We start from the raw sequence: 12,903 nt of genomic DNA on the forward strand, positions 1-12,903 counted from the left end.
TCAAGCTGTCAGGAAATGCGTCAATGCCAGATTCATCAGCCGCACTCAGAAGACAGTCCAGAATGTCACCCGAGCACAACGCAACGCCATCAACGCTCTCAAGACCAACCGCAACATCGTCATCAAACCAGCGGACAAAGGAGGAGCCATAGTCATACAGAACAGAACGGACTATTGCAAAGAAGCATACCGACAACTGGACAACCAGGAACACTACAGACGGTTACCCGCAGATCCGACCAAAGAACACACCCACCAGCTCAACAAACTGATCAAGACCTTCGATCCAGACCTTCAAAGCATCCTACGCACTCTCATCCCACGTACTCCCCGCGTGGGAGACTTCTACTGCCTCCCAAAGATACACAAAGCCAACACACCCGGACGTCCTATCGTATCAGGCAACGGAACCCTGTGTGAGAACCTCTCTGGATACATCGAGGGCATCCTGAAACCCATCGTACAGGGAACCCCCAGCTTCTGTCGCGACACTACAGACTTCCTACAAAAACTCAGTACCCACGGACCAGTTGAACCAGGAACACTTCTCACCACGATAGACGTCTCGGCACTATACACCAGTATCCCCCACGATGACGGCATCGCTGCGACAGCATCAATACTCAACACCAACAACAGCCAATCTCCAGACGCCATCCTACAACTCATCCGCTTCATCCTGGATCACAATGTCTTCACCTTCGATAACCAGTTCTTTACCCAAACACACGGAACAGCCATGGGGACCAAATTCGCACCCCAATACGCCAACATTTTCATGCACAAGTTCGAGCAGGACTTCTTCACTGCACAAGACCTCCAACCAACACTATACACCAGATACATCGACGACATTTTCATTCTATGGACCCACGGCAAGGAATCACTAAAGAGACTACACGATAACATCAACAAGTTCCATCCCACCATCAAGCTCACCGTGGACTACTCCTCAGAATCAGTTTCTTTCTTGGACACACGAATCTCCATCAAAGACGGGCACCTTAGCACCTCACTCTACCGCAAGCCCACGGACAACCTCACGATGCTCCACTTTTCCAGCTTCCACCCTAACCACGTCAAAGAGGCCATCCCCTATGGACAGGCCCTACGAATACACAGGGTCTGCTCAGACGAGGAGGAACGCGATGGACACCTACAGACGCTGAAAGACGCCCTAGTAAGAACGGGATATGACGCTCGACTCATCGATCGACAGTTCCGACGGGCCACAGCAAAAAATCGCATAGACCTCCTCAGGAGACTAACACGGGACGCAACCAACAGAGTACCCTTTGTCGTCCAGTACTTCCCCGGAGCGGAGAAACTCCGCCATGTTCTCCGCAGCCTTCAACATGTCATCAATGAGGACAAACACCTCGCTATGGCCATCCCCACACCTCCACTACTCGCCTTTAAACAGCCACCCAACCTCAAACAGACCATCGTTCGCAGCAAATTACCTAGCTTTCAAGAGAACAGCGTCCACGACACCACACAACCCTGCCACGGTAACCTCTGCAAGACATGCCAGATCATCGACACAGATACCACCATCACACGAGAGGACACCACCCACCAGGTGCATGGTTCATACTCCTGTGACTCGGCCAACGTTGTATACCTCATACGTTGCAGGAAAGGATGCCCCAGAGCATGGTACATTGCCGAGACCATGCAGACGCTGCGACAACGGATGAACGGACACCGCGCAACAATCGCCAAACAGGAGGGTTCCCTCCCAGTCGGGGAACACTTCAGCAGTCATGGACATTCATCCACCGACCTTCGGGTAAGCGTACTCCAAGGCGGCCTTCGAGACACACGACAACGCAAAATCGTCGAGCAGAAATTGATAGCCAAGTTCCGCACCCATGAGGACGGCCTCAACCGGGATCTTGGGTTCATGTCACGCTACACGTTACCCCACCAGCGAACAAATGTTATCTGTTTTTAATATAACGGGTCAGTTGCTGTCTTTTCTATGTTTCTACCTCTCTATCTCTGTTTTTTTTTTGTTTTGTTTTGTTTTTTTTGGTGATTTGTATATTCTGTGAGACCTGGCAGGTAACACCTGTCTGTCTGCACACTGATTGCCTTGGCAACGGGCAGTTGAAAAAACTGTCTGTACTCACCAAGCATTGTTCTGTGAATTATAAATGCGATTTCATCTCGAGGATTTCATTTTCACATCGTTCACCTGACGAAGGAGGTAGCCTCCGAAAGCTTGTGAATTTAAAATAAAATTGCTGGACTATAACTTGGTGTTGTAAAATTGTTTACAATTGTCAACCCCAGTCCATCACCGGCATCTCCACATCGAAACTAAAGGCAGCATAGTTCAGAATCCCTAGGGTGCATCCCTGAGATTTACAGGGTCTGCATTTCACAGCAATCTGTGGAGTTGAATTTAATCGCTTCAAATTTTTCCTTCATAGTGCTTAGTTTTTTCTCATAAGCGTGTGTGTGTTCGAAGAAAAAAACATTACAGAGGTTAAAAAGTACACAGAATGAAAAATGAAACTTTTACAAGCTTTGAAGCATTAACGTAGCCATTCTTATCTAGCCGATCATAGTCAGAATATCTCTAGTACTGGCTTCTCTTCCCCTCCCCTCTTGAACCCTCTGTGGCTCCAGCCTTGACCCTTTCCTTTTTTCTATCTACAAGCCGCCACTTGACGACGTCAACTGCAAACGTGGAGTCAGTTTCCGTGCACGCTGATGCAAACCAGCTCTACCTCTCCACACATCTCTTAACTCCAAGCTGAATCTCTGACCCCGTATCATCTTCGTCACAAATACAACCTCCATAACATCATTCACTTTCATCTCTCTTTGCGTGTAGAAGTGTTTCCTAACTTTACTCCTGAAAGTCTTGTATAACTGTAGCATAACTTTTACCCCCTTGTATTTTGGTCCTCTGTATATAAAGGCCAGCATTTCATTAGCCTTTTTGATTATTTTAGGTACCTTTCCATGACATTTTAATGATCTATGTACATGGACCCCTAAATCTCTAAGGAGGGAGCATATCTCAGTGAAAAATTTGAGGTGGGGCTGGTGGGGGGGAAAGGGGGGGCGGTGGTAGACCATGAGGATTTTAAAGGTGAGGCGAGAAGGGTGGAACAAGGTGAGGTGCTCAAAGGAGGACCAAAGGAGTAGAAGGAGAGGCCAAGGTGTAATTTGGTGATAAGGGCCACACCGGGTTAGAATGGCACTGTCAACTGCAAAGTGAAGTTCCCCCTATTGTGCCCCAAAATTGTGCCTGGTCTCAACTTGTGCGACAATGAGCCTGAACCCACTAGGGGTTGGTAGAGACTCACAAAGCTCATTTCCTATCAGACCCTAAGAGCTGACAGAGACCGGAGACTTTGATTCCACATTCTAAAATGTTGGGACAGTTTGAAAACTTACTGCACCATCCAGTACGCAAGAAAGATCACTCTTCTCAAAAAAGTTTGAATACCTTCCCAGCATTGTTGATATTCAGGATCGGAGGGATATCTCTTTTTCACACAAAGAGTAGTAGAAACCTGGAATTCTCTTCCCCCAGAAGGCTGTGAATGCTGGGACAATTGGAGCTTACGATCGATAGATTGCTAAAGCAGATAAATGGAGTTCAGGTACAGATCAACCATGATCTAATTCAATGGCGGAGCATGCTCGAGGGGCTGAATGGGCTACTCAAGTTCCTATGTTGATACTCAGGAACGGTGGGATATCTTTGTTTAGACAGTCTTGAGGCTTCAAGGTGAGTATCTTTATTGTAAAAGCTTCTCAGGGAAACACTGTACTTTGTTTTGTGAGCTTTAGCTCTCATTCCATGTCTAAAGTTTTTCACGGTATAATTTAATAAATTTATGACCTCATAAAGTTGCCCTTGTAATGACTCGGTACAATCCTCACGACATGGATATTTTTGGAGTACAAGAACGCAGTGATACCTTGTGATAACATCTCTTCTTTTGATTACTTAGACTTATGAAGAGCTCACATTTCCAGCCCTTAACTGGGTTACAATGCGCCAGACTGGATTCACTAAAGAGAACATACATCAGGCCCTGGACCAACTTCTGGAATATTCTACGTTTGGTGGCAATGCTGCAGGTACAGTAGACATTCCTTCAATAAATAACATGAAATGTGAAGCAAACTTTCCTTGATTTTACTGAAAGGGAGACGAGTGATCTGCAGCACACAAATTTCCATTTGTATTTTTTGGCTAAATCCGGAGAAAGAGGGGGAAAAAGAGAAGGAAAGACAATTCTTGGGAATGGGGAGGTTGTGGCCAGAATTGTGTCAAAATCAAAAATCAGAATTAAAAATAAACACCAGTGCAGCCCCAGTGGCTAAATGGGTAACTGCACTGATAATGCATATGGGGAGAACAGTATTAATAATTGTTTTTTCCCCCCAGAATTAACCTTAGGTTCCAAAGTGTTAGAAACCTATTACCATGATTTCACCGTTCTGACGGGACACTTAGTAAAAGGCTGCAATCGCATTGTTTTTGTCCAATGAATAAACTATTATGTTTCAGCCAGATTAAAAAAGCACCACATGTAATAGAACATTCCAGAAACTGTTAGAGGTACTCGAGAGACAGTGAGAGGCGGTATACATACAAAATGGGCATAGGCTATTTAAAAAAAGATATTCAATCCAGAAATGATGAAAAAAAAACTGTTTAATTAAATGCCATAAATTATCACACAACGCTTGGGCAGACTAGTAGGAAATGTAGTTCAATGTGGATGAATGCAACACAATGCAGAGAAAATTAGGTGTCCTATTGACTCCATGCACAGAATGGAACTTGCCATGAGGAAGAGACCTAGGGATGTTAGTTGACTCATTGCTCACCATGTCCAATCAATGTGAAGCATCGATAAACAAAGCTAACAGATGCAAGGAATATGATAGCTGCTTATTGGCTGATTAAAACAAGGGTCAAGTTTTATAATATGGGAACTAGGTGTGATGCAGTGGATTAGTGCACTGACCTTTCACCTCTTAAGATCTGGGTTCCAATCCATATCTAACCAATAGAACAAAAGTCCTCTGCGCTGGGTGTGAGGGCCCTGTATGAAATGATATAGGGCAGCTGTACATCACTTTCTGGAGGATCGGGCCTCACAGTACCAAAGCTTTCAAGAACGGCTGGTACAGGAAATGGAAGTGTCAGGAGTGTTGCAATCTTCCGAGGAGTTTGGAGGGGTTTTACTCTGCACTTGGTTGTGCCTTTTTTGTTCTGGGAGAGCTCAATACTGACACTGGGTGACTAATAGGAGGACCTTTTCCACTGCTCCACGTTAACACCCCTCACTTTGATCAGCACGCTTTCAAAAATCTGTAACAGCCTTTGTGCTTCCATGTAGCTACAATCGTTCCTGTCTCGGCCCCATTCGTGGTTCGACTGTACTTCAAGGACCATGTACAACAAGACGAATTTGATGTACTTCTGTACATCCCTGCCTCAGTCAGCCTCCCACCTCAGCCGTCCAAGGAAGCACTTACAGTGATGACAGTGCCTGCTCAAAAGTATTACTTCAGGTGAGGCAAAATGGTGCTTGTGATAATGATCGCATGTGGCAACATCAACTACCCTGTAGTGAAACCGTGACTCAAGAGGGTACATTTTCTGCAGGTCTATTGCCACTTGTCCGCTGTAAATCTGGGGGAAAAGTTGCAGAAACTCTGTCAAAAGCGGCGTCAATGGTGTGTACACCACATTTTCGGGATTTCTGCGGCTTTTTAGCCGAAGTTACGGCAGGCAAGTGGGGGAACACCCGCGGTGGGTCACCCCTAAGTAGCCAATCTAATAAGTATGTACCTGCTGTGTAGTCACATCGTAACAGTTTCAGGCAGGAGAAGACCTTCGGTCCGTCTAGCCCACCTATCCACAGTATTCCCTTACTGCATTTAAAATAACCCCCTGAATTGTATTTGTTGACACGAACCTGTCTAATTCCTGATCTAGAGAAAACCATTCGTGTTTCTTGTTCCACAACCCAGTAATCTGTTCCACATACCTACCACCCTTTTAATAAAAACATTCCTCCTACATTTCCTATTTTGTTGTCCTTAATTCGTAAAAATGACCCTTTGTGCTTAAGGGGTCATATTTACAAATACAGAAAAGTTTACTTAGATCCTATTTGTCTAAACCTTTCATAATTTTAAACACTTCTATCATATCCCCTCTCTATCTTCTTTTCAAGGGAGAAAAGACCCAGTGTAGTCAATCTTTCCTCGTACATCATTCCCTTAAGTTCTGGGATCTACCTTGTAGCCCTTCTCTGTATCCCCTCCAATAACTGAATATTCTTTTTGAAATAGGGAGACCGAACTGCACCCAGTAATTCAGATGTGGTCTCACCAGGGCTAGTTTTAAGTGGCCTCTCTGGATTTATATGTTATATCCATTGCTCTGCATCCCAACATTCTGTTTATTTTTAACAGCCTGGGAACATTGTGCTCATGTTTTTAGTGACCTGTCCACTAAAACCCCAGGAACTCTCTCCTGCTCCGATACCTCAAGTACATTTCCGTTTAGCCCATAATCCATATCAATTTTCCCTCTGCCGAACCTCATAGCTTTACCTTTCCCTTTATTAAATTGCATTTGTCATTTCTCTGCTCACTGACCGAGCTTGTCAGGATCCTTTTGAATTTGTACGCATTGATATGCATCATTTGCCACTCCTCTCAATTTGGTATCATCTGAAAATTTGGAAACAATTCCTTCCTCTGAATCATTTATAAACAACAGCGGCCCCAACACTGGACTTTGTTGCACTCCACTGGTGCCTGGCTGCCAACCAGATACCTGCCCGTGCAGTACAATTTTTTGTTGTCTACCAAACAACCATTTACCAATCCATTTTAATGCAGTTCCCATCTATACCATGTAACTATTACAAGTGTGAGTGAGTCAACATTGGGTGCAGTGTCATGAAGTGATATTTGGTTGGCATTGGTCTACCAGGATTCTTTTTATTTTTCAATTCTTGTCTCTTTTTTTTTCTCCCCTCCCGCTCCTCTGTCTGACAACCTGCGCTAAAGTACAATTCCACAGTTACCAGGTACCCTTTCCCCAGAGCTGTTCTGGACGTGTGAACCTGAATATTGAATGGCATCTACTTCTGTTCTTACCCAGTGCACAAATGTTACCCCGCTATTCAAGAAAGGAAGGAGAAAGAAAATAGGGAACTACAGGCCAGTTAGCCTGACATCAGTCATCGGAAAAATGCTGGAATCTATTACTAGGGAAGTGGTAACAGGGCACTTAGAAAATCATGGCGTGATTAGGCAGAATAGTTTAATGAAAGGGAAATCGTGTTTGACAAATCTATTAGAGTTTTTTGAGGATGTAACTAGCACGGTAGATTAAGGGGAACCAGTGGATGTAGTATATTTGGATTTTCAAAGGGCATTCGATAAGGTGCCTCATAAAAGGTTATTACACAAGATAAGGGCTCATGGGGTCGGGGGTAATATATTAACATGGATAGAGGATTGTTTAATGAACAGAAAACAGAGAGTAGGAACAAACTAGTCATTTTCAGGTTGACAGGCTGTAACTAGTGGGGTGCCGCAAGGATCGGTGCTTGGGCTTCAGCTATTTACAACATATATTAATGATTTAGATGAAGGAACCGAGTGTAATGTATCCAAGTTTGCTGACGATACAAAGCTAGGTGGGAAACTAAGCTTTGAGGAGGACACAAAGAGTCTGCAAAGAGATATAGACAGGTTAACTGAGTGGGCAAGAAGGTGGCAGATGGAGTATAATGTGGGGAAATGTGAGGTTATTCACTTTGGTAGGAAGAATAGAAAAACAGAATGTTTTTTAAATGGTGAGAAACTATTAAATGCTGGTGTTCAGAGAGATTTGGGTGTCCTTGTACAAGAAACACAAAAAAGTTAGCAAGCAATTAGGAAGGCAAATGGTATGTTGGCCTTTATTGCAAGGGGTTGGAAGACAAGAATAAGGAAGTCTTGCTACAATTGTATAGGGCCCTAGTGAGACCACACCTGGAGCACTGTGTACAATTTTGGTCTCCTTATCTAAGGAAGGATATACTTGCCGTAGAAGTGGTGCAATGAAGGTTCACTAGATTGATTCTTGGGATGAGAGGGTTGTCTTATGAGGAGAGGTTGAGTAGACTGGGCCTATAGTCTCTGGAGTTTTGAAGAATGAAAGATGATCTCATTGAAACATATAAGTTTCTGAGAGGGCTTGACAGGGTAGATGCCGAGGGGATGTTTCCCCTGGCTGGAGAATCTAGAACTCGGGGCCATAGTCTCAGGATAAGGGGTCGGCCACTTAAGACTGAGATGAGGAGAAATTTCTTCATTCAGAGGGTTGTGAATCTTTAGAATTCTCTACCCCAGTGGGCTGTGGATGCTGAGTCATTGAATATATTACAGGCTGAGATCGATTGATTTTTGTAATCAGGGGCTCTGGGGATTGGGCGGGAAAGTGGAGTTGAGGTCGAAGATCAGCCATGATCTTATTGAATGGTGGAGTAGGGTCAAGGGGCTGTATGGCCTACTCCTGCTCCTATTTCTTATGTTCGTATGTATCATTCGACAAGGTTCACTTGACAACATTATGAGGGAGAACCTTGTTTGATTTTCCACTGCCCTTGTGATTCCCACAAATGGACTTGATCATCATGTCAGGCTGAAAATTAAGCGTGGGGCTCAATTCCTTTTATAGATTGGCTGTACACAGCACGCTTTGCATTGTGGCCGTATTTTTAGCAAATTTTTAAAAATCAGTATCTTAAACCTTCTTCACTCATTTTGCATTCCCCGAGGCCATGATATTGTTGGAGAGAGGAAAATGAAATCACATAGAGATTTCCACACTTTTATAATATTTTATACCATGCTCGGACTACCTTTACTTCTGATTCTTTATACAGCTTTGGTGAAAGAAAATTCCATCCCTTTTCTCGGACTGGGTTTATAGACAGGGCATGTGACAGAGGTACTGACAGTATAGACTAAACTGCTGACCACCCAACTTCCCTTGCTGGCCCCTAGACTAGCTGACATTGTAAATGGTTCCCTCTCCTCAGCTACTTTGTCAAATGCCTTTTGGAAGTCTAGATCCAACACTTTGTAATGGTTCCCACAGTCCACTTGGGTTGTCATCTCCTTGGTCAGATATTATCTTCGCCTTCTGAATCCACGCTGATTGCTGTTAACTATGTTATTACTATACAGATAATCTTCAAGTTTACTTCTAATAACTGATCCCATTAATTTGTATGGAATCGAAGCAAGGCTAATGGGTCTGACTTCGGCTCTGGGAGAGATACAAAAGGGTCCAGAGGGGCAATTTTTTCACTCAAAGGGTGGTGAGTGTCTGGAACGAGCTGCCAGAGGCAGTAGTAGAGGCGGGTACAATTTTGTCTTTTAAAAAGCATTTGGACAGTTACATGGGTAAGATGGGTATAGAGGGATATGGGCCAAGTTCAGGCAATTGGGACTAGCTTAGTGGTATAAACTGGGCGACATGGACATGTTGGGCCGAAGGGCCTGTTTCCATGTTGTAACTTCTATGATTCTATGATGGTTTTGTCCACCTTTCCAAACATAGGCACCACGCTAGACTGTTTCCAATCTATTGGAACCGCGCCAGTGTTTAGTGACTCCCTTATAATGATTGTCAGTGCCTCACAAATCTCCTTCCTCATTTTTCTCACTGCTCTTATTCTTAAATGTTTTGCAGGACCTTCAATTAGGTTATCACTGATTGCCCAGCAGTAATCATGGATTTTGAAAACGACTTGGAAGAAGATGGTCAATCTTTTGTAACTGATTTTGTTTACATTGGTTGGCTCAACACAAGTGGGTTACAGCAAATTGTGATCATGAAAAAATAAGATGTAACTGAGCTTAAAGGTTCCAGACCTTAACAGCAAGATGCGCTTAAATCTACGCTTAGCCTTCAATATAAGTGTTCCGCTATTGCACACATTTGGATTTAACCCTGAGTACGCACTAGGATGGCCAACTCTGATTGGACATTTTCCTAGAGGTTTCATCACACTGCCTCCTGCCTCCAACCGCCCCGTCCCCATGCTCCCGCCATTGGTTGCCCGACACGCCCACCCTCGCAGCGCAACACCTTCTCCATGCCAATTGGAAAGCAAACAGGCTCTTAATTACCCCATTGGATGGTGCTTGATTGTCAGTCAAGCAGCCTTTGTATCCCGTCTCCAATATTTTTATAATTAATAAATGTTTAAAGAAAATGAAAAGCTCACACGTAATTTTTTCTAATGCCACCAATGATTTTTCTGCTGGGCTTTGCTTGTAACAGTGGTCCTGGAGATTAATCTTTAATTCCTGGAGACTCCAAGAAAATCCTGGAGAGTTGGCAACCCATATGCACCAGTGCTGGGGTGTCAAGGATTCCCTCTGCACCATCTCATGGAGCCCTATGCATGTTGACCCTGTTTACGAACACTACCCTTTATCTAGTTTTTCCCCTCCCACCGACTCTGCTGCTTCGTCAATGATCTTGTTTACTTTCAATATACTTTAAACTCTTCCTTAAATATGTTACAGGACCAATTGTCAATCCGAGCGTTCTATGGGATGAAAGATGGCAGGACCCAGTTGTGTCGGGTCTGTGTCGTTTCCTGGATTCTCTGACATGCCTCCTGAGGGAAAGAACATCCGCCCGCCCCTTACAAGGCAAATGTCCGAGGTGCGGAGTCAGGGGCAGGGATTCGCTGCACCAGGTGGTGTGAGGGGACCCGGGAACCCAGTGGTGGGCAGATGTTGGATTTTCTGGAAGCATGGGGCAGACCAAGCACCAGAGTTATGCCCATGGTGGTGCTTCTACCATGCCAATTAAGTGCCCTCCCACTGACCCTGCTGGAGGGAACCAGCATACCCGGTCTTTCAGGGACATCGGTAGATTATTGCATTCACTGAATCATTATTAAATTTAATTGTTTTGTGTTTAAACGGTAGCTGTTTCTAGGTGGATAGTTGAAAGTATTCCTACTTGTCATCGCCTGGAAGATAGTCCCTGATTTTGGAATATTTTACCAGGGAACAAGAAGGTTATGTCTCCTCATCAATCCCCAGAAGAAATCTGTCAGTCAGTCACATGGTCTTCCACTCAGATATTCATAGATTTTATAGTGAGGTGTCTCCTTCGATCCTAAATTATTTGCCAATGTTCCGGATTCATTGCTGATCTGTGTACTTTGGTAACCTCGCAGCTGTGTAAATGCAGAGAAATCATAGTGAGGGAGAATTGCTTATTATGGGTAACCCCCCCTTAAACAAGGAGTGTCCTCCACATATTTATGAAACCTTCCCACCCCCCTTTCACAGTCGAAGACTGGTAGTTTGGAACCATCAAGTCGCAAGGATATTTATTAATAATCTCTACATCAGTAAGTACACAGGGTTAAACCCAGCTGTACAATGGTGGCTGACCGTTGTTTGACAACAGGGATTAATTGCTGCAATTAATTTTCTGCCAGCTGCTTTAATGAATTGTGCACAGGTTGTGAGTGACAGAGTTCTGTTGGCAAATATAGTTCTGGGATGTTCTATCTTCAAACAGCGATGGATTATATTTCTGTTTATCCCAGTCGTGTTGATCAGAACATTTAAAGGCGATGTGAAAAGAACTCATTAATAATGAAAAGTGTTGCATTGAAGTTGCCGCAGGTGAAATCATTGAGTGATCAGAATTGGGATCCCATGTGAAACCGGTCACACCAACATTTAGTTAACGATTGATTCATCTAATTGTTTGGACTGTGGTTGTGCCGTGTACATGTAAAAGTTTTGAGGGCTTCTTCATATCAACTTGAAAGTTTTCTTTCTCTATTTAAGTAGTTCAATCTAATGATGGGAAATGAATAACAGACTGTATAACAAACTGTATTGATTGCATGGTAGGCACTGTGGTAATAGCAACAGAAACCGGTTAATGGGAACAGCCTGTGAGGGGAGTAAAGGGTTATCTTTATCTTTAGCCATTTCTGCTATTCTTACTGTGAAATAAAAAGTGATAAATTACAGCACTTTGTGTCATTCATACTTGGAAACAACAATGTTTATCATAACACCCAGTTTCACGTTAGATGAACCTCCTCACATTTATTTTTCAAAAGGCGTCATTAAAAGGATCAAAGTGTAAAAATGAAAGAACAGGAAACAACAACAACTTGCATTTGCACTGCAAATGGTGGGTGGGTAAAATTTTGGAGTCTATTATTAAGGAGACAGTAGCGGAACATTTGGATAAACATAATTTAATAGGACAAAGTCAGCATGGCTTTATGAAGGGGAAGTCATGTCTGACAAATTTGCTTGAGTTCTTTGAGGACATAACGTACAGGGTGGATAAAGGGGAACCAGTGGACGTAGTGTATGTAGACTTCCAGAAGGCATTCGACAAGGTGTCACATAAAAGATTATTGCTCAACCAGTAGCCAGTAGCCAGTGGTGTTCCGCAGGGGTCAGTGCTGGGTCCCCAACTCTTTACAATCTATATTAACGATTTGGAGGAGGGGACCGAGTGTAACATATCAAAGTTTGCAGATGATACAAAGATGGGAGGGAAAGTAGAGAGTGAGGAGGACATAAAAAACCTACAGGGGGATATAGACAGGCTGGGTGAGTGGGCGGAGATTTGGCAGATGCAATACAATATTGGAAAATGTGAGGTTATGCACTTTGGCAGGAAAAATCAGAGAGCAAGTTATTATCTTAATGGCGAGAAACTGGAAAGTACTGCAGTACAAAGGGATCTGGGGGTCCTAGTGCAAGAAAATCAAAAAGTTGGTATGCAGGTGCAGCAGGTGATCAAGAAGGCCAACAGAATGTTGGCTTTTATTGCTAGGGGGATAGAATATA

This window comes from Heptranchias perlo, chromosome 5 (assembly GCF_035084215.1).
Source record: "Heptranchias perlo isolate sHepPer1 chromosome 5, sHepPer1.hap1, whole genome shotgun sequence".
NCBI lineage: Eukaryota > Metazoa > Chordata > Chondrichthyes > Hexanchiformes > Hexanchidae > Heptranchias > Heptranchias perlo.